Raw genomic sequence first — 21922 nt, 5'->3', positions numbered from 1 at the left:
TATGGTTGGATCATCTAAAAAATCATTTTAAAAATTAATCTTGTAAATCGGGAACGAGTCTCGTTGTTGGGAGGGGTAATTTTACAGGATTTTTTTAATCCTGACATGCAAGATGAATTTTAAATTTTTTAATAATTTTTTTTATGACTAAAATTGATATATCTTAACATCCGTATGGTTGGATCGTCGAAAAAATTATTTTAAAAATTAATTTTGTAAATTGGGAATGAGTCTCATTGTGGGGAGAGGTACTTTTACTGGATATTTCTAATCCTGACATGCAAGATGAATTTTAAAGTTTTTAATAATTTTTTCATATGACTAAAATTGATATATCTTAACATCCGTACGGTCGGATCATCGAAAAAATCATTTTAAAAATTAAGCTAGTAAATCGGGAACGAGTCTCGTTGTTCGGACGGGTACTTTTACTGGATTTTTCTAATCTTGACGTGCAAGATGAATTTCAAATTTTTTAATAATTTTTTTATGACTAAAATTGATATATCTTAACATCCGTACGGTTGGATCATCGAAAAAATCATTTTAGAAATTAATCTTGTAAAACGGAAATCTTATTTTATAGTGTAATACTTTTACAATGGTTTCCTTGAAACACCATTGTGTAAAGATAAAATAAGAAAACACTTTTTTTATTATAAAATTATTGTGTAAGCATATCAGCTTTTTTCAATCTAAAGGCTAATATCTAATCTCATTTCAATCAAGGGCTGTCATTCAGACACTTCAGCAATCCGTGTAAAATGTTTACAACCTATCATGGGGTGCCACCTCATCAGGTGGTGCCCATTGAAATTATAAAATAACTATTTCAGACAACTGTTTTATTCCGTTGTATGAAGGTTTCTAAGACAACCTTTCTAAAAACTGTTGTGTGAATTACACAACGTAATATCTAAAACTTTGTAGGAGACCAACTAAGACAACACTTTTGTTTTAACATCAAACCGTTGTATAAGAATTCAGCTATTTTTCGATCTAACGGCCGATATCAAATCTCATATCAATGAAGGCCTCTCATTTCGCCACCTCAGCAATCCTTGTGAATGATTTACCACCTATCACGTGCTGCCACCTCAATACTTGGTACCCATTGAAATTCCTCAGACAACGGTTTCATTCTGTTGTTTGATGGTTTAGAGGAGAACCTTTCTAAAAAACCGTTGTCACAATTACACAATATAATGTCAAAACCGCTGTCTTATATCCCTATATGTTAACATAATAACAACGGTTGGTAATCGTTGTGTTAAAGATCTATAACAATACTATATTTAAAAAACTGTTGTCTGACTCGATGAGAGGATACAACTTGTACAACAGTTTAAAAAAGATGAATATCCGTTGTTTATTCTGGAGCTCACACAACTGTTTTCTCTATAACAACAATTCACCGTTGTATGAATTTTTAGGACGAGGGTTTTTTTTAACGGTTGTCTGTCAACCGTTCTCTGATTGCAAATTTCTTGTAGTGGTGTACTATCACGATCTTGAGGCCGCCTTCTTGCTCTCTCTCTATATCTCTTCAAGCTGCTAGGGTTTATGTTTTATCAAATAAAATGTGTAACCCTAATTCTATTAGAAAAAGATATTATATAGGCAAGAGCTAATGGGCCTCCAACCCTAAACTTAATTTTAGAGTTATTATTATTATTAAATTCGAAATTCTAATTATTATATTATTAAGTCTCACTTAATCATCCAATAACTTAATTTCGGATTTAATAATAAATTTGAATTTCTTATTTATTTAATTAATTAAGTCACACTTAATTAATAACAAATAATTCGAATTACTTATATTTAATTTAAATCCGAATTTAAATTAAATAATCCTCCAATCATTCTTTGTGCTACCTTTAGGTTATTATTATGTTGGCAACACTTTTAAATCTAATTTAAAATCATAAATAATGAGCGGCATCTAGTAATACATCATTGTTACCCAAGTAATAATAACTAAATTGGTGATCGATTAAACCTTTTGTGTATAATGTACAATGTACTATAATCCTTTTAACCATAGATTATAGATTAAACTTGAGGCATGTTATGTGTCATCTTCTTCATAATTTAATCCAGGTTTCCTTGGTCGATGAGTAGACTATAACATCAAATCAACATTTGAGCATGGCCATGCATTTCATAGTCTAACTCAAACAAGAGGCTAATAATATCACTCCTACAATAGGAGAGTTAAATCCTTTCTAGATCATTCATATTTCTCATATAATTCATAATATACCCTATACACACTTTTATCATCACCCGGTCAACGGTAACTTTTAACGCAACCAAAGTATATTGATTCTCATATAGAAATATAATGATTTCAAGTGTAAGGACGAATATATCATTATCACTGTGAGAATTACTTATGACATAACAGACATGTAGAATGTCACATTGGGTCTTCCAGCACCATGTAGATAATACCTGTGCCTGTGTTTTTTGACTTTAGTATCACTATACCTATGATCAATGAGATGTGATCATCAGTCAACATTCACACTAGTCTTAATGCATTATTATTGTCTCTTAATAATAATACTCGACTAGGGATCTTTAGGAATATCAATACTATTCTCATAATCTCATTTTAAGTCACGTACTTAGAGATATAAAATTACATATCATATTCCAAGGACATTTATTAATCTAACATCTTATCACAGAAAATAACGATATAATAAATTACTAAAGAATAATCCATATAATAAGAATTAATAATCCAAATGTTTCATAATATAAACATAATAGTGTTGTCTCTAGGGCACAAACACTAACAATCTCCCACTTGCACTAGAGACAATCACCCATGTATCTAATACCCATGGAACTAGTATGACCTTCGTGCTTTTACTGCGACAAAGCCTTAGTTAGTGGGTCTGCAACGTTATCATCAGTATGCACTCTACATATATGTATATCTCCTCTTTCATTAATCTCTCGAAGGAGGTGATATCTCCTAAGTATATTCTTTGCCCAGGAATGGGACCTTGGTTCTTTAGCCAGCGTGATGGCTCCATTATTATCACAGTAAAGATCAACTGGATCTGTGATTGATGGAACCACACCAAGTCCCATTATGAATTTCTGTGTCCAAACAGCCTCTTTGGCTGCTTCACTGGAAGCAATATAATCAGGTTCCATTGTAGAATCAGCTACTGTCTCTTGCTTTGAACTCTTCCAGCTTACAGCACCTCCATTAAGGCAAAACACAAAACCTGACTGAGATACTTAATCATCTTTATCTGTCTGAAAGTTAGCGTTAGTGTAACCCTTTACAACCAGCTTATCTTCTCCTCCATACACCAAGAATGAATCTTTAGTCCTTTTCAAGTACTTAAGAATATTCTTGACTGCTGTCCAGTGACCCTCGCTATGATTATACTGGTATCTGCTCGTCATGCTCAAGGCATACGAAACATCAGGTCGAGTACATATCATCGCATACATTATAGATCCAATTCCGGAAGCATATGAAACTTTGCTCATACGGCCCTTATCATCTAATGATTTAGGGTAGTTGTCTTTTGAGATCAATATCCCATGAGACATTGGGATATATCCTCTTTTTGCTTCTTGCATCCCGAAATGATGCAATACTTTATCAATGCATGTACTCTAACTTAGGACGATTAATTTCCTTGATCTATCTCTATAGATCTTGATCCCTAATATATAGGTAGCATCACCTAAGTCCTTTATCGAGAAACTATTTCCCAACCAAGTCTTAACAGCCTGTAGAGAAGGTATGTCATTCCCTATTAGTAATATGTCATCTACATATAGTACTAGGGATTGCCACGCGGCTTCCACTAATCTTCTTGTAAACACATGGTTCATCTTCATTTTGAATAAAGCCAAATTCTTTGACTGTTTCATGAAAATGACGATTCCATCTCCTTGAGGCTTGCTTCAATCCATGAATAGATCGAAGCAACTTACAGACCATCTTAGCAAACTTGGGATCGACAAAACCCTCAGGTTGTATCATGTATACATCCTCTTCAAGGCTCCCATTTAATAAAGCGGTTTTCATATCCATTTGCCAAATCTCATAGTCGTAGTAAGCAGCTATTGCTAGCAAAATCCTGATGGACTTGACCATAGCAACTAGTGAAAATGTCTCATCATAGTCTATACCATAAACTTGTTTGAAACCTTTTGCCACTAAGTCATGCTTTATAGGTCAGTACTTTACCATCCATGTCAGTTTTCTTCTTGAAAACCCACTTACACCCTATAGGTTTTACCCCTTCAGGTGGATCAACTAAAGTCCATACTTTATTTTGATACATGGATTCCAATTCAGATTTTATGGCCTCTAGCCATCTCTCGAAGTCTGGACTGTTCATAGCATCTTGGTAGGTAAGAGGCTCATCATTATCTATGAGCATTACATCATCATCTTGAGTCAAGAGAAATCCATAATATCTCTCTAGCTCATGACAAGCCCTACTAGATTTACGAACAACCTGTGTTTCCGGAGCATGAACATCTTGATATACTTCTTGCCCATTTTCCAACTCTGGTTCAATATTATTTTGTACAACTCGATCTTCATTGAGATCTATAGTCCTCCCACTAATTTTCTTTGAAAGTAACTCTCTTTCAATAAATACAACGGTTCGAGCAACAAACACATTGTTCTCGGTAGGATTATCGAAACTATACCCTTTAGTTTCTTCAGGATATCCCAAAAAATAACATTTATCCGATTTTGGTCCTAGCTTGTCAGACATCAAGCGTTTCACAAATGCTTCGCATCCCCATACTTTCATCAAAGACATGCTGTGATGTTTCTCAGTCCATATCTCATAAGGAGTCTTTTGAACCGATTTAGTTGGAACTCGGTTTAGTGTATATGCAGCCGTTTCTAGAGCATAACCCCATAAACTTATTGGAAGATCTGTTAGACTCATCATCGATCGCACCATGTCAAATAAGGTACGATTTCTCCTCTCAGAAATTCCATTCCATTGAGGCATTCCAGGAGGAATAAGTTGTGATACGATACCACACTCCCTCAAGAAACCTTTAAACTCGAGGCTTAAGTATTCTCCTCCACGATCTGATCGTAGAACTTTTATACTTTCCCCTGTTTGCTTTTCCACTTCAGCCTTGTATTCTTTGAACTTTTCAAAAGAATCGGATTTGTTATTAAAAAGATACACATATCCATATCTACTGAAGTCATCAGTAAAAGTAATGAAGTAGTAAAAGCCACCTCTTGCCATCGTACACATTGGACCACATACATCACTATGTATAAGTCCTAATCGTTCGGTGGCCCTTCACCTTGTCCGATAAAAGGAGCTTTAGCCATTTTTCCAATGAGACAAGATTTACATTCTTCGTATGATTCAAAATCAAACTTATCCAAGTAACCATCTTTATATAATTTGGAAATGCGTTTCTCATTTATGTGATCTAAACGACAATGCCAAAGATATGTTTGATTTGAGTCTTTCATCTTAATACGTTTATTATCATTATTTATGTTATAGAAAGGAGTATCTATATCAAGAACATATAAACCATTAAACAAACGTGTAATCCCGTAGGTAACATTATTGAATGAAACAGAACAACTATTCTTCTGAATCAAAAACGAAAAACCTTTCTTGTCCAAACAAGAAACTAAAATAATGTTTCTACAAATCGTAGGCACGTAAAAACAATTATCTAGTTGTAAAACAAGCCCAGTGGGCAACGATAAACGATAAGTCCCTACAGCTAAAGCAACAACCTTTGCTCCATTGCCAACTCGTAGGTCGACTTCTCCCTTCACCAATGTCCTACTTCCCTGCAGTTCCTGCACATTTATACAAATGTGAGAACCACATCCAGTATCTAATACCCAAGATGTAGAAGTACACAAATTGACTTCAATAACATAAATACCTAAATCAGGATCAGTAACAACAATCTTCTTCTTCTTCTTCAGATGCTCCAAATAAGCATGACAGTTCCTCTTCCAATGACCTGATTTCTTGCACTAGTGACAATCACCAACCTTTGGAACACCAACTTTAGGCTTCAAAGCCTTGGTCGGATCAAGTTTTGGATTGGAATTTGATTTAGATCCCATTTTCCTCTTGCCTTTCTATTTACCCTTTCCTTTGGCCTTCCTCTTATTCACCATCAACATGGGAGTAGGGGATGTCTTCTAAACGTTGGTCTCAGTAGTTTTAAACATAGCCAACAGTCCGGTGGGGTTCTTACCTATCTCGTTCATATTGTAATTCATCACAAATTGAGAATAAGTGATGTTTAAAGATTGCAAAATTAGGTCAATCTGGTGCTCCACAGCAATCGGGGCACCCAACTTGGCAAGGTACTCAATATACCCAATCATCCTTAGAACATGCAGTCCAACCGGATAACGTTCTCCCTGCTTAGATGCATGTAAAGATTTAAAAGTATCAAACCTCTCCTGACGAGCCTGTCCTTCAAACATACATTTAAAGTGCTCAATCATATCATAAGAATCCATATTCTCATGTTGTTTCTGAAGTTCAGCACTCATGTTCGCTAATATGAGACATTGAACATCCGTGTCATCATCGATATGTTTCGGATAAACATATGTTGAGCACGGGATGCTCCTTCAGTGCAGGGCGAGGGATATCTATGACATAGAGCTTGCGCTCTTGTTTGAGGACAATCCTCAAGTTCCTCTGCCAGTCAAGGAAGTTTGTTCATGTCAGCTTGTCCTTCTCAAGGACTGATCGTACAGAGAAGTTGTTTGAATTGATTGCCATTTGATATCTACAATGTTTAAAATGCATAAGATAAATTATTTTACAGAAGATTATTAAATTATGTTCAAGTTATTATTCATATATATTCAATATATATATATCCCACTATTTTATCAAATTAATAGCCCTAACTATTAATTCGGAAAGAGTATCTTCTATATACTTTCTAGTGAGCCAAGATCCAAATTTTCACAATATTTTAGTTCATCTTTGGCTTTACTCCTAAAACATGATTCAATAAGGTAGAAAACATTTGTCAATATATCAACTATATAACTCTTGGATAGTTTAGTGGAACAACATTTATTCTGGTTTATCCAATAAATCTCACCAAACTCTATGCCTCTAAGTTCATAATCCTATTGTGGTAACTTAGTTAAGTTAAAACCCAAAGGTCTAAAAAGTATCATATACTTCAACACGCCGTCCCACGATAGATGGGAGTACTTCGCTCTGGCGAACCTACTCCTTATCGATCTAGGGGTTAACGCGTTGGACATATTAGAAGGCATCTAAATAACTTAATATTAAAATTAGGGTTTTGATAGTATTATAACGATCATGATCCCATCATAAAGAGATTCCCAATTTTTCATTGAATAAAGTACTTCAAATCAATACTCGTCAATGGTTTGATTTCCAGGTAGTGGAGGAGTCACATCGGTCTCGCTTAAAACCCACAGCCTTACAAGTTCTATGAACTTGTTGTTAACAAAATCTCCCCATGTTGGAAATAAAGAAGATTCGTATTTTATTACGTGTTTCATAAACAAGAGAATCTCATAATCGTTTGTAAATTTTAAAATCTTGAGTCGTTACAGATTTTATCTTGTTTAGGCATGACATGGGTGACGTATCTAATACATACATTTATGCATGATTAATCTAATTAAAGTATGCTTTATTAACTATTCTATACATACATTCATACATCAATATGTAAAGTGCAATAAAGTAAATGTGTTTGGTTATGACCCCAACCTATGTGATCTTTATCAAACTCATGATAAAGATCAAGGTCAATCTAATATGGTGATGAAAATAAATACAACTACTTATTATATAAGTTTTCTTCTTTGTTTAGACTTCTTGTATGCCTCTTCTTCTTTGAATCACCTCCATTGGATAGCCTTCTTGAGTCTTCAATTACATTACATGATTGAAATTAAAACTAATCTAATGAACTTACAAGAATAACTCGAGTTATATTCGAGATTTATGATTACAAAGATTGACAACATGCAAGTCGTATTTAAAACCAAAACCAAAACCATTACACTAAGGTCGAAAGGCCATAATCATCCACCATGCTCATACAACACATAAAAGCATGTTAAAACACATAATCCGATCTTAACATATCATATTATCCATGATCTAATCATAAAAAAAATATGACAAAAATCAGAAAAATCAGAATCAAATCAGAAAAACAAGAATCACTGTTTACAGGCAGTAAATGACGTGAAATGCCTTACAGACGAGTCGTTGATAGCTTAAGCTATCAGTTTTGTTCAAACGCTCGTTTACCTATCGAATAGGGTATTCGTTTACGTAAATCGGACACCAGACCCAGATTTCAGCAAATCTGCAGCAGCCAATTCAGAATCCGTATCTAATATGATTCTCATAATTATAACAAACATAAAACATATATATATATCAATATATATACAGATTACATAATCATCTTATGATTATACAACTCACCTGAATATCAAAAATTCAAAACCACACATATACAAGCATATTATTTCAACATCAAATCATGGCAAATCACGTACATGTTCATATATCGAAAATGGTTAAATACATAAATGAATTAAATCTTTTCGCAAGTAGCTCTGGTGCCATTGAAGAGTTTTTCGGCACATAAACACAACGGAAACGTAAATTTAAATCTAATTCGTAGTTCAGTATGTTTACCTTAAGAAACTTTACGTTAATGGAAAAATAGAGGTCTTGAATGATCACCACTAGCCCATTGCTGGAACGATCTACGCCTTGAAGATATCTACACGAATGATCGCCCGGAGGATGGGTGTGTACTAGCACATTTTTTAGGCCGCCTTCTTGCTCTCTCTATATCTCTTCAAGCTGCTAGGGTTTATGTTTTATCAAATAAAACGGGTAACCCTAATTCTATTAGAAAAATATATTGTATAGGCAAGAGTTAATGGGCCTCCAACCCAAAACTTAATTTTAGAGTTATTATTATTATTAAATTTGAAATTCTAATTATTGTATTATTAAGTCTCACTTAATCATCCAATAACTTAATTTCGGATTTAATATTAAATTCGAGTTTCCTATTTATTTAATTAATTAAGTCACACTTAATTAATAACAAATAATTCAAATTAATTATATTTAATTTAAATCTGAATTTAAATTAAATAATCCTCCAAACATTCTTTGTGCGACCCTTTAGGTTATTATTACGTTGGCAATAATTTTAAATCTAATTTAAAATCATAAACAATGAGCGACATCTAGTAATACATCATTGTTACCCAAGTAATAATAATTAAATCGGTGATCGATTAAACCTTTTATGTATAATGTACAATGTACTATAATCATTTTAACCATATATTATAGATTAAACTCGAGGCATGTTATGTGTCATCCTCTTCATAATTTAATCCAGGTTTCCTTGATCGATCAGTAGACTATAACTCAAATCAATATTTGAGCATGGCCATGCATTTCATAATCTAACTCAAACAAGAGGCCAATAATATCAATCCTAAAATAGGAGGGTTAAATCCTTTCTAGATCATTCATATTTCTCATATAATTCATAATATACCCAATATACACTTTTATCATCACCCGGTCAAATGTAACTTTTAATGCAATCAAAGTATATTAGTTCTCATATAGAAATATAATGATTTCATGTCTAAGGACCAATACATCATTATCACTGTGAAAATTACTTATGACACAACAGACTTGTAGAATCTCACATTGGGTCTTCGAGCACTATGTATATAATACATGTGCCTGTGTTTTTGAATTTAGTATCACTATACCTATGATCAATGAGATGTGATCATCAGTCAATATTGACACTAGTCTTAATGCATTATTATTGTCCCTTAATAGTAATACTGGACTAGGGATCTTTGGGAATATCGATACTATTCTCATAATTTCATTTCTAAGTCACGTACTTAGAGATATAAAATTACATATCATATTCCAAATACATTTATTAATCTAACATCTTATCGCAGAAAATAAAGATATAATAAATTACTAAAGAATAATCCATATAATCAGAATTAATAACCCAAATGTTTCATAATATAAACATAATAGTGTTGTCTCTAGGGCACAAACACTAACACCACCAACTTCAGGAAAGAAAACTGCACATTTCGTAAATATTTTAAAAAATGAATAAAGCAAATAATTTAGATTAATGACCAACTAGTGTCAATATAGTGGATATCAACCCAAACTTATTAGTTTAAGAAATGGGACAAATAAAATCTTCTATGAACTTGTCCAATATTGTTTCCAGACCAAAGTCATCTAGAACCGTACCATATGCATTCATTGTGTTTGGTCGCATAATTCTGAATTTTGTATCCCGAACCCAACACTCAAAATGTTCTACCTATGCAATCAGAACCTGATGTGAAAACATAAAAACTAAACTATAAAGCAATTGAACAACAGTTGATGGTACCTCATCTAGCAGCATTTCACAAAAACGCGGCTATAACATTTTGAATGCTAAAACCCCTAAAGAAGGTTCTGATATTATACTTTGATAAGCCTCCTCTGTGTTCTCACCGATTGCCTTTATAAATGAGGTCACAAAAAGGCTGCATGACTAATGTGATAAAGTTCACGATGCATAGGCTGCGAAAGAAACAAGGTTACTCTTAAAAAAGGAACAGATAAAATTATCTATAGAGTGTAGTCTAAATGATCTACAGACCAGATTTTCTAGCTTAAACACTAGTTTTAAGTGTTAACAGAATTAACGTAGGGTAGCATGTTTATAGAGTAGTGTTGCTTAGATAAAATTTTTAATTTACTTCAGAATCACATATACATATTATTTATACAATTTCATCCCCAGCCCCTTTCAAAACTCTTCAGGTCATATTCAATACAACCCTACCCCCTCTCTTTGCTATTTTAAATAGGGTTGAGCCCAAGCTTCTTACGATTACATAGATATGAAATTGTAACACCAATAAAAAAACTGAAACAAGTGTAACTAATTAATTCTCTAGTACCACACAAGTACTACTGTCTAACAGTACTTAGCAAAATATCCGCATGATTATACCTGATAGTTGGACATGATTTTATCCTTGTATTCCTTGTTCTTTTTTATCCGTAAAATGGTAATACATGAACATCAAACCTTGATTGCTCAAAAGATGCAAGTATATAAATATTTCCAACAGAAAATCTAAATACTTTAGAATTAAAATGTGCCAAAAGAAATTAGACAAAACAATCTGGAAATCCTAATAAATAAATAAAGGACAGTAACAATTAAAATTGATAACAAAAATCCCTAAATTCATACGTATACATACATATATACATGTAATAATAGAAAACACGAGTATCTGAATAGAATCAAAGGGGAAGACATAATTACCCTTTTACAACTCTGTATAATACCAACTCGAAAGAGGATAATTGAAGAAGAAGAAGAACGAGTAGTAGAAGAAGAAGAGTTTGTAATTGTTAAATTTAAGGTTTGAGGAGAACATATTCTTCTTAATTGGGGTTTGAGAAAAAGAGACGCCGGGAGAGAGGAAGACGGAGGAGGGAGAGAGGCACTTCAATAAACCCTAATGTGCGTCCCTCTTTTTCTTTGGGTTAAAATTTCAAACACCCGCTTTCAATTTCCAGCTTCCGCCCCCAATTTCATCTCTTGCCCCAAATTTTAATCAAAATATATAGTCCGGTCCAACTATTTTTGTTGAAATTAAACTAATTAATTATCTTTTCTTTATATAAATATTATTTTTAATATTTCTTTCTGAAAAATGAAGAAATTAAAAATATATATAAATATTGTAAATAAATCCACCAATGACTTGTTCAGTTTTATAAAGCGCTCAATTTATCAATATATAATACTGTAAATCACTACACTAATATTATTAACTTCTAAAAATAAATGAAATATATATTTCAATTATTATTTCATTACTATATAAATAATTATTTTTTAGTTAAATCAAAAAAAACATCTTCATATATACACCATTTTGGTAACACATTGTAACTCTACCGCAACATAAAAAAAAGAGAGGTTACGATAGACATTTATTTATAAGGCTAGTATTACACTTTTCTTTGCAATCATGGGATGAAGGGTTGTAGCATGAAATCTATGGCGTAGTGTGGTGAATCAAAATGTTTGATGTCAAAGGGGAGTGAAAATGCGTGGCTGTGGCACTCTAGATTGGGACACGTTAACTTCAAGGAAATGAAACTATTGTCAACAAATAATATGGTGCATGGGTTTCCCAAGGTTATATCTCCAGAAGCGGTGTGCTCTGGTTGTTTGATGTCTTAACAGGTTCAAAATTCGTTTCCCTCTAAGTCAAAATATTCTGCCAACAAGGTGTTAGAGCTTGTTCACGGTGACATATGCGGACCCATAACGCCATCTACTCACTCAGGTAATCGATATTTTATGCTTCTTGTTGATGACTACTCTTGAATTATGTGGGCATATTTGTTAAAGGGTAATGATGAGGCATTTGAAGCATTTAAAAAATTCAAGGCCAAAGTTGAAAATGGGTCTGAAAGGAAAATAAGAGTTTTTAGAACTGATCGTGGGGGGGATTTAATTCAAGGGAGTTTGTTGAGTTGTTTGAAGAACATGGGATAGTCAGGAACTCTACGGCTCCATACACACCCCAACAAAATGGTTTGTTGGAGTGTAGGAATCATACCGTTGTGGAGATGGTCCGAAGTTATTTGAAACAGATGTGCATGCCTGCAAATTTCTACGGTGAAGCGGTTTGCCATGCTATATATGTGTTAAACAGACTTCCAACACATGCTCTATCAGGCGTGACTCCATATAAGACGTGGAAAATTGAGAAACCCAAGATTGGACATATTAAGGTTTTTTTGGCTGCAAGGCCTATATGAAAGTTCCAAATAATCTGACAAAGAAACTCGATGATCGTAGCAAATATATTGTGAACTTAGGTTAAGAGCCAGGCAGTAAGGCCTACAGATTGTATGATCCGGAAAGCAAGAGAGTCGTGGTTAGTCGAGATGTGGTTTTCGAAGAGAATGCAGCGTGGCCTTGGGAAAAACACGATGAATAAGAGAATTTGTAACAAGGAAAACTTATCGTTTTGGGTGAACAAGTGGAGGAGGAAATAACCCAGAATGAGGGTTATGATGTTGGCAGCCCTGTTATGTCAGTTCAACGAGATGTGCAAGGAATTGAAGATGAAAACATAGAGGGGAGCACTGAGCCAAAGAATTATCGAAGTATTGCAGAAATTTATGACAGTACAGAACCAGTTGAATTGCAAGAGGGACTGCTACTTAAGGGGTGGATGAACCTGTTAATTTTAGTCAGGCAAACCAAAATAATACTGGAGACAGGACATAAAAATCGATATTGAAGCGATTGAAAAGAATGGGACATGGAAGTTAACTGATCTTCCGAAGTGATAAAAAGTCATTGGGATTAAGTGGATTTTAAATTAAAACGGGATGTTAGTGGTAATATTGTGAAGCACGAGGTGTCACACGCCAAACCAATACACACACACTAAACAAATGTGAACTATAATTATATTACAAACTTATAAGTCCAGAAGATAATAATAATATGATTACAGACCAGACCAAAATAATAGCAATCCCGAGACCTGAACAAGTTCAGAGTTTGGAACAGCTCTTCTAACTAATACCGCAATTACATGATGGCGGATATTGCCTATATATATTCTACCTGCACCGTCAAATGGTCTTCACCCTGCCTACCGGTTGACTTACGGGCGGTCTGCTTGGTACGAACCATGATTTCTAGCTGTAGAACAGGATTAAATACAAGAGAGTGAGCTAATACGCTCAACAAGTACTAATAGTTCTATTGGATAATGCATTATATCAAAATTACGGGTTCATGATTCAAAAGGCTATAGATGCTTGAAAAGATGACAATAAGAAACATGAGATATAATATAAGGACATGGTAGAATCATAGCAATCGAAACATGGCATATGGTATAATGGCATCGGGCAATATGTTATAACATAAGGACATGGTAGAGTCATAATAATCAAAACATGGCATATGGTATCATGGCATCGGGCAACATGTTATAATCAATCAATTATCAAATCATAAAAATAATTTTAGGACGCTACAGATTACAGCCGGTGATCAGCCGCGAAGTAATAATGGGATCCCTAGGCTATATGTGAGCCTATCAATAAGTGTGAAAATGACTTGCGTCTAGTCCAATCCACTAAGTCAAGGGACTTGCGTGTAGTCCAATCCACTAAGTCAAGAAACATTTTTTTTATGATTTATATAGCATGGATGCCGGGAAAGATTTTGTATCAATTTAATGGAATTGTAACAAGAGAATATAAGTGTACAAATGAGGTTCGCTTTAGGGAATTTGGTAGAGAGTTTAGTATTCACGGGCTATTGGATAAGGAATGTTTTGAAGGTAAGGTACTAACAAGATTAAGAGTTATTAACGGAGGTATTTGAATTAAGTAATGACATGGTGATTATTACAACTTAAGCATTCACAAAAAAGCATATAGACTTGCATCAATTTTAAGCATAAGGAGGTAAGTAACTTGCCTTTCAACAGTTCTAAGATTATTCGATCTTGACGGCACGAATCTTCCTCTTCGCTTCAGAACCTACACATAATATTAACCTCATTACTATTCACCATTTAACACCTTATAAACCTATAAGCTCCTAGACTCACTATTATCTTTATTATAACTATTATTACTCAAGAACTTATAATTATAAAGTATACACTTAACTTAATCATATGCAATTCAAGTAATCCACATAGTCACATAATCACATAATAGCATGGCATATACTATTTAGTTATTTAGACTATATTATCACTTAAACACCTAAGCACATAAGCAAGTAACACATAAGAACTATTATCGACCTTAACTTAAACCTAAAGATGATGTGCAAATCGGACACTTCACTTCTAGGTCCCAAATACAGCAAATACCACTAACGATTCCTAAGGCCAATCTAAGGTTGCTCTCTGGTTTCTTGGATAATATGGGGTGTCTCCACCTTGGGACTTCACTCTGAACCACTTCCTACAGGTTGTTAAGACTCTAAAATAACTTTTAAAGTTGGTGAGACTCAAAGGCCTCACTCCTATAGGCTTACAAAAATCAATACTCACACTAAGGTTTTTGATAGCACCAGTTTGCACGTCCTGTGCTCCTTGGCCAAAATCTCAACTTTTAACAAAACCAATTCCCCTGGATTCTTAAGACCTAAACCTCACTCTCAAACTTCGTTTCAGGCCAAGGCCTCACCCGTGCCTCTCTAGCCCTCTGCCCAAAGTCGACACTATCCAGCCTCCCTCGGAAACACTCTGCTCTATTTCTACACACACTAAAATTCACTTTTCTCACTCAATTTTTAATTCTAATGGTTTTTTAAACTTCCTAAGGATACATTATACTTATATAAGCCAAGGCCCCGTGAAGGCCTAGCTCATGTCATGGTTATAATCGACTAAAGTTCAAGCTTACGCAATCCTGCCCTGTTCTGAGTTACTCTCGAAAATGTGTGTTTGCACCTACCTAATTGCAAGTGTTTCAACAAATCAAAGCCACTGGACTCAATTAAAACTCAATCCCTAGCTCCATAAAACTCAGGCCTTGAAAGACCTTACCAAAACTCACCTAAAACATGTTGGGTTCCGAGGAATAAAATGCAGCGGATAAACGTAAATAAAAAAAAAATTCGAAACCCAAAACAGGATCCATGTATAATTGTGGGCAGATTATGGAGATAACGAATCATACCTTTCAAGAGCTTAACTTTCACGAACTCAACGGAGATCCTAGCTATCACGCTTTAAGTCTACCTCTCGGAGAAACACCTCTATGGTATCCACACGAGCACCTCCAAGAACGTCTCACGAACTTGGCTACGGAATGGATGTACTAGCCTCCTTCTAGACGATCTGAATTGCCTCTGCCTCTCTTTGATGCTAGGGTTTTCTACAAAACTTACAAGCCTCTTTAACCTATTATTATATATTTATAATTGCCGATTAAAAAGGCCCATAACAGCAAAGCCCAACCCTAGTAGGTATTGGATTAAATAATAAAAACGAATTTCTATTATTTAATTAATAACTAAGTCATACTTAATTATTATGGGCAAAAACATTCCTTTTAATTCGAATTTATATTATCTCAATTAAGTCTTACTTAATTATATTAAAATTTGAATAATCATCAATTAATTTAAATCCATAATTTAAATTAACTATTCCATTAAGTGCTCTATTTATGCGACCCTATACGCTATTATTTTATTGGAAATAATTTTATTCTCTAATAAAATTATAAACAATGAGCGGTATCTAGTAATACATCATTGTTACCCAATTAAATAATAATTAAATCGTGATTAGATAAAACCTTTCGTGATTAATGTTTTTCGTGTAATATAATCCCTTTAACCATATATATTATAGATTAAACTCGAGGCATGTATTTAGTCATCCTCTTCAACATTTAATCCGGGTTTACTTGATGCATGAGTAGACTATCAAGACAAATCATTATTTGAGCATGGACATGCTTTTATAATCTCACTCAATCAAGAGGTCCATAATATCTCTCCTAATTATAGGAGGGTTAAATCCTTTATCTATCATTCATATTTCTCATACGACTCATAATATACCAGATGTCCACTTTTATCATCACCCGATCAAAAGTAACTTTTAATATAGTCAAAGTATATTAATCCTCGTATAGAAATATAATGATTTCAAGTCAAAGGATCGTTACACCATTATCACTGTGAGTCTTTCTTATGACTTTATTAAACATGAAGAATCTCACTGTGGGTCTATCCAGTACCATGTACTCTTACATGTGCCTATGTATTGACTTTAATATCCCCATACTTATAACCAATGAGATGTGGTTGTCTTGTCAAACAACATACTAGCCTATCTATGTATTATTATTGTCCTATATAATAATGCTCAACTAGGGACCTTTAAGAATATGATATATTATATAATCTCAAGTTCAAGACTATACAATGTGTATCATGATTCTAAGGACATTTATTATGCTAACAAAATATCGCAGTAATTAAGATCATAATAAATACATTTATTGAATGATCAACTGACATAAAGATTTAAAAGAATAATGTATTGCCTCTAGGGTACCTATACTAACAATCTCCCACTTGCACTAGAGCCAATCACCCATATATCTAATACCCATGGAACTAGTATGACCATCATGCTTCTGCTGCGAAAAGCCTTTGGTCAGTGGGTCTGCAATGTTATCATTTATGTGCACTTTATATATGTGTATATCACCCATTTCATTAATCTCTCGAATAAGGTGAAATCTCCCGAGTATATTTTTAGCCCGGGAGTGTGATCTAGGTTCTTTAGCCTGTGCAATGGCTCCATTATTATCGTTGTATAGATCAATGGGATCTGCGATCGATGGAACCACTCCCAAATCAGAAATGCACTTCCGAATCCAAATGGCCTCCTTAATTGCTTCACAAGCTCTAATGTACTCAGCCTCCATTGTAGAATCAGCTACTGTTTCCTGCTTTGAACTCTTCCAGCTTACAGCACCTCCGTTTAGACAAAACACAAAACCAAACTATGATACAGTATCATCTCTGTCTATTTGGAAACTTGCATCGGTGTAACCTTTTACAATGAGTTTCTCTTCTCCTCCATACACCAAGAATTAATCTTTAGTTCTTTTCAGGTACTTAAGAATATTCTTGACTGCCATCCAGTGACCTTCACCCGGATTAGACTGGTATCTGCTCGTCATGCTCAAAGCATACGAGACATCTGGGCGAGTACATACCATTGCATACATGATAGATCTAATTGCTGAAGCATATGGAACTTTATTCATGTGGTCCTTCTCATCCAATGATTTCGGACACTGGTCCTTAGAGATCGTTATCCCTTGAGACACGGGGAAATATCCCCTTTTTGCAATTTTGCATTCCAAAATGATGCAAAACCTTATCAATATATGTGCTCTGACTTAGACCGATCATCCTTCTAGATCTTTCTCTATAGGTTCTCATTACTAGAATGTAGGATGCCTCTCCAAAGTCTTTCATGGAGAAATTGCTCCCTAACCAAGTCTTAACAGCCTTTAGAGAAGGTATGTCATTCCCCATTAGTAGTATATCATCAACATATAGTACTATGAATGCCACATAGCTCCCACTAACCTTCTTGTAAACACATGGTTCATCTTCATTTTGAACAAAGCCATACTCTGTGACTATTTCATCAAAACGGATATTACATCTCCTAGAGGATTGCTTCAATCCATAAATGGATCGACGCAATTTAAATACCTTGCCAGCATTCCTTGGATCGATAAAACCCTCAGATTGTGTCATGTACACATCATCTTCAAGGCTTCCATTGAGGAAGGCTATTTTGACATCTATTTTCCAGATTTCATAATCATGGAATGCTACAATGGCAAGTAAAATCCTTATAGACTTGACCATAGCCACTGGTGAGAAAGTTTCATCATAATCAATACCATGAATTTGTTTGAAACCTTTTGCAACCAGCCTAGATTTATAGGTCTGAACATTTCCATACATGCCCTTTTTCTTCTTAAAAACCCATTTGCACCCTATGGGTTTTACCCCTTCAGGTGGATCAACCAAAGTTCATACTTAGTTTTTGTACATGGAATCTATCTCAGATTTCATGGCTTCAAGCCATCTCTTAGAGTCTGGACTATTCATAGCATCTTGGTATGTGAGAGGCTCATCTTCATCTATTAGCATCAAATCACCATACTATGTCATGAGAAATCCATATCTCTCTAGCTCATGGCGAATTCTACCAGATCTATGAACAACCAGTGTTTGTTGAGCATTATTATTATTCTGCTCTTGTTCCACTTCAGGTTTAATGCTATTTTTTGGTTCTCGATCTTCATCGAGATCTATAGTTCTCCCACTGTTTCTTTTGGAAACAAAATCTCTTTTCATGAAGATAGCATCTCGAGCAATAAACACTTTCTACTCAGAAGGACTATAAAAATAATACGCCTTTATTTCATTAGGGTATCCCACAAAAATGCACTCTTCGGATTTAGGTACAAGCTTGTCAGATTCTTGACGTTTCACAAACGCCTTACATCCCCAAACTTTCATAAAGTTCATGCCTAACCGTTTCTCCTTCCATATCTCATATGGAGTCTTTTGAACCTTCTTAGTAGGAACACGGTTAAGTGTAAAAGCCGCTGTTTCTAGAGCGTAACCCCAGAAACTAATTGGAAGATCTGCATGACTCATCATCGATCAGACCATGTCCAACAAGGTGCGATTTCTCCTCTCTGAAACTCCATTCCATTGAGGTGTTCCTGGTGGAGTGAGTTGTGATATAATACCACACTCTTTCGAATACTCTCTAAATTCGGTGCTTAAGTATTCACCCCCACGATCGGATCGTAAGATCTTAATACTTGCATCTCTGCCAATTTACTTCTCTACTTCAACCTTGTATTCTTTAAATTTTTCAAAAGAATCAGATTTGTTCTTCATAAGATATACATATCCATATCTACTAAAATCATCAGTAAATGTTATGAAGTAGTAGTAGCCTCCTCTAGCCATTACACGTATTGGGCCATATACATCACTATGTATTAGCTCCAGACGTTTAGTGGCCCTTTGACCCTTACCAGTAAAAGGGTCTTTAGTCATCTTACCAAGCAAACAAGATTCACATTCTTGGTATGATTCAAAATCAAACTTATCCAATTATCCATCCTTATGTAATTTGGATATGCGTTTCTCATTTATGTGGCCTAGACGATAATGCCAGAGGTATGTTTGCTTTGAGTCATTCATTTTAAGTCGTTTATTTTCTATATTATAGACATGATTATCTAAATCAAGAACATATAAACCATTAAATAAACGCGCAACACCATATGTTAAATCATTCAAAGCAAAAGAGTAATTGTTGTTCTTTATTGTAAACAAAAAAACCTTTCTTGTCCAAACAAGAAACGGAAATAATATTTCTGCGAATCGTAAGCACGTAAAAACAGTCTTCTAGTTCTAAAACAAGCCCAGAGGGCATAGATAAATAATAAGTCCCTACAGCTAAAGTAGCAACTTTTGCTCCATTTCCTACTCTTAGGTCCACTTCTCCCTTAGCCAAAGTCCTACTTCTCTGCAAGCCCTGCACATTTATACAAATGTGAGAAGCACATCCAGTATCAAATACCCAAGATGTAGAAATAGACAAATTCACTTCTATAACATAAATACCTGATCCAGAATTTTGAACTGCTTTCATTTTCTTCAGATCCTCCAAGTAAATTGGACATTTTCTCTTCCAGTGACCAGCTTTCTTACAGTAGTGACATTCACCCTTGCCCACACCACCTTTAGGCTTTAAAGCCTGTTTGGGACCTGACTTTGGCTTGGGTGTAGAATCAGATCTAATCTTCTTCTTACCCTTCCACTTGCCCTTCCCTTTGGCCTTACCTTTATTTCCCATCATCAGTATGGGAGCAGGTTCAGCTATCTTCATGTTGGTCTCATATGTTCTCAACATATGCAACAATTCAGTAGGTGTTTTGTCAAATTCATTCATATTGTAGTGTTATTCCCAGTGGACTAACAATGAGATTTACAAGAGGGGGGTTGAATGTAAATCTCAAAACTTTTTCAAGTTTTGAGTAGTTTCTAAGGCTAAGTGTTTTAGTGAGCAAATGTGTGTGAATGGCTTGAAGCTAATGCAGACATATATATATTCAAACACAAATGTAAAGAACACAAAGAACTTAAAAACTTTTCTGGTGGATTTGTTGTTTCACCAGAGATGTGTTATTTCAGAAAATCTGTGATTCAAAGAATTAAATCACAGCTGCTTCCTAGTATAAACTAGATGATTTTCTCTCTGGATTTTTCTAAACAGCTCTGGAAAATTCACATCTAATTACTAGCTGCTACTTGGTTTATATATCACCAAGTTTACAAGTGAAGACAAAACTGTAAAATACAATTAAAAAGGCTCTTCACATGTTTCTTCTTCATTTCTCTATCCAATGTAATTTAGGCTTAGCTGTTAATCTTTGAATACTTCCTTGTTTGCACCAGAATGGAAATGCTGCATTTTCTTGATTCCTCCTAGAGGCTTCCACATTCCAGTTTATCTCTGTCAACCTATGTGCCTCTGTCAACTTATGAATCGTCACTATCAACTGTGAATGAACTAAGCATCCGTTGAAACTTTCATCCGTTGATGCCTTATCCGTTGAGGCTTTATCCGTTGAAGCTTTATCCGTTGATGCATTATTAGTTGAAGTCTTTATCCGTTGAAGCACTTATCTGTTGATGGATATTATCCGTTGAAGCATTAGAGACATCTGTTGAAGCTTTGTTTCTTATCCGTTGAAGGTCTTCAATATCAGTTGATACTTCTTCACTTATACAAAATTACAAGGCATGAAATATTTACAATTAGCCCTCCTATTTGCATATCCACTAGTAGTCAACATGACTGATACTTTCCTACAACATCTAAGAATTACAACTTGAATCCAGAGAATGAAATGTGATACAATACTAAACTTATTACTATGTAAAGCTACTCCTTCAACGGATAGCCAATATGGTCTTATCCGTTGAGGCTACAAACACTAGATTTCTACTTAAGTGTTTTGTTTAACTTATCATCAAACTAATACATATATTCCTAACAATCTCCCCTATTTATGTCTACTAGAATTGTAGGCATAAATTTGTGTTTAGCTTGATGATAACAAAACACTTGACAAATATATTAACTGTAATAAAGCAGAAATTCAAAAGTGCTGCAAAAATGTGTATG

Source organism: Apium graveolens, chromosome 3 (genome assembly GCF_009905375.1).
Source record: "Apium graveolens cultivar Ventura chromosome 3, ASM990537v1, whole genome shotgun sequence".
Classification (NCBI taxonomy): Eukaryota; Viridiplantae; Streptophyta; class Magnoliopsida; order Apiales; family Apiaceae; genus Apium; species Apium graveolens.
The sequence above is the reverse complement of the archived record's forward strand: the minus strand, read 5'-3'. Positions refer to the sequence as shown.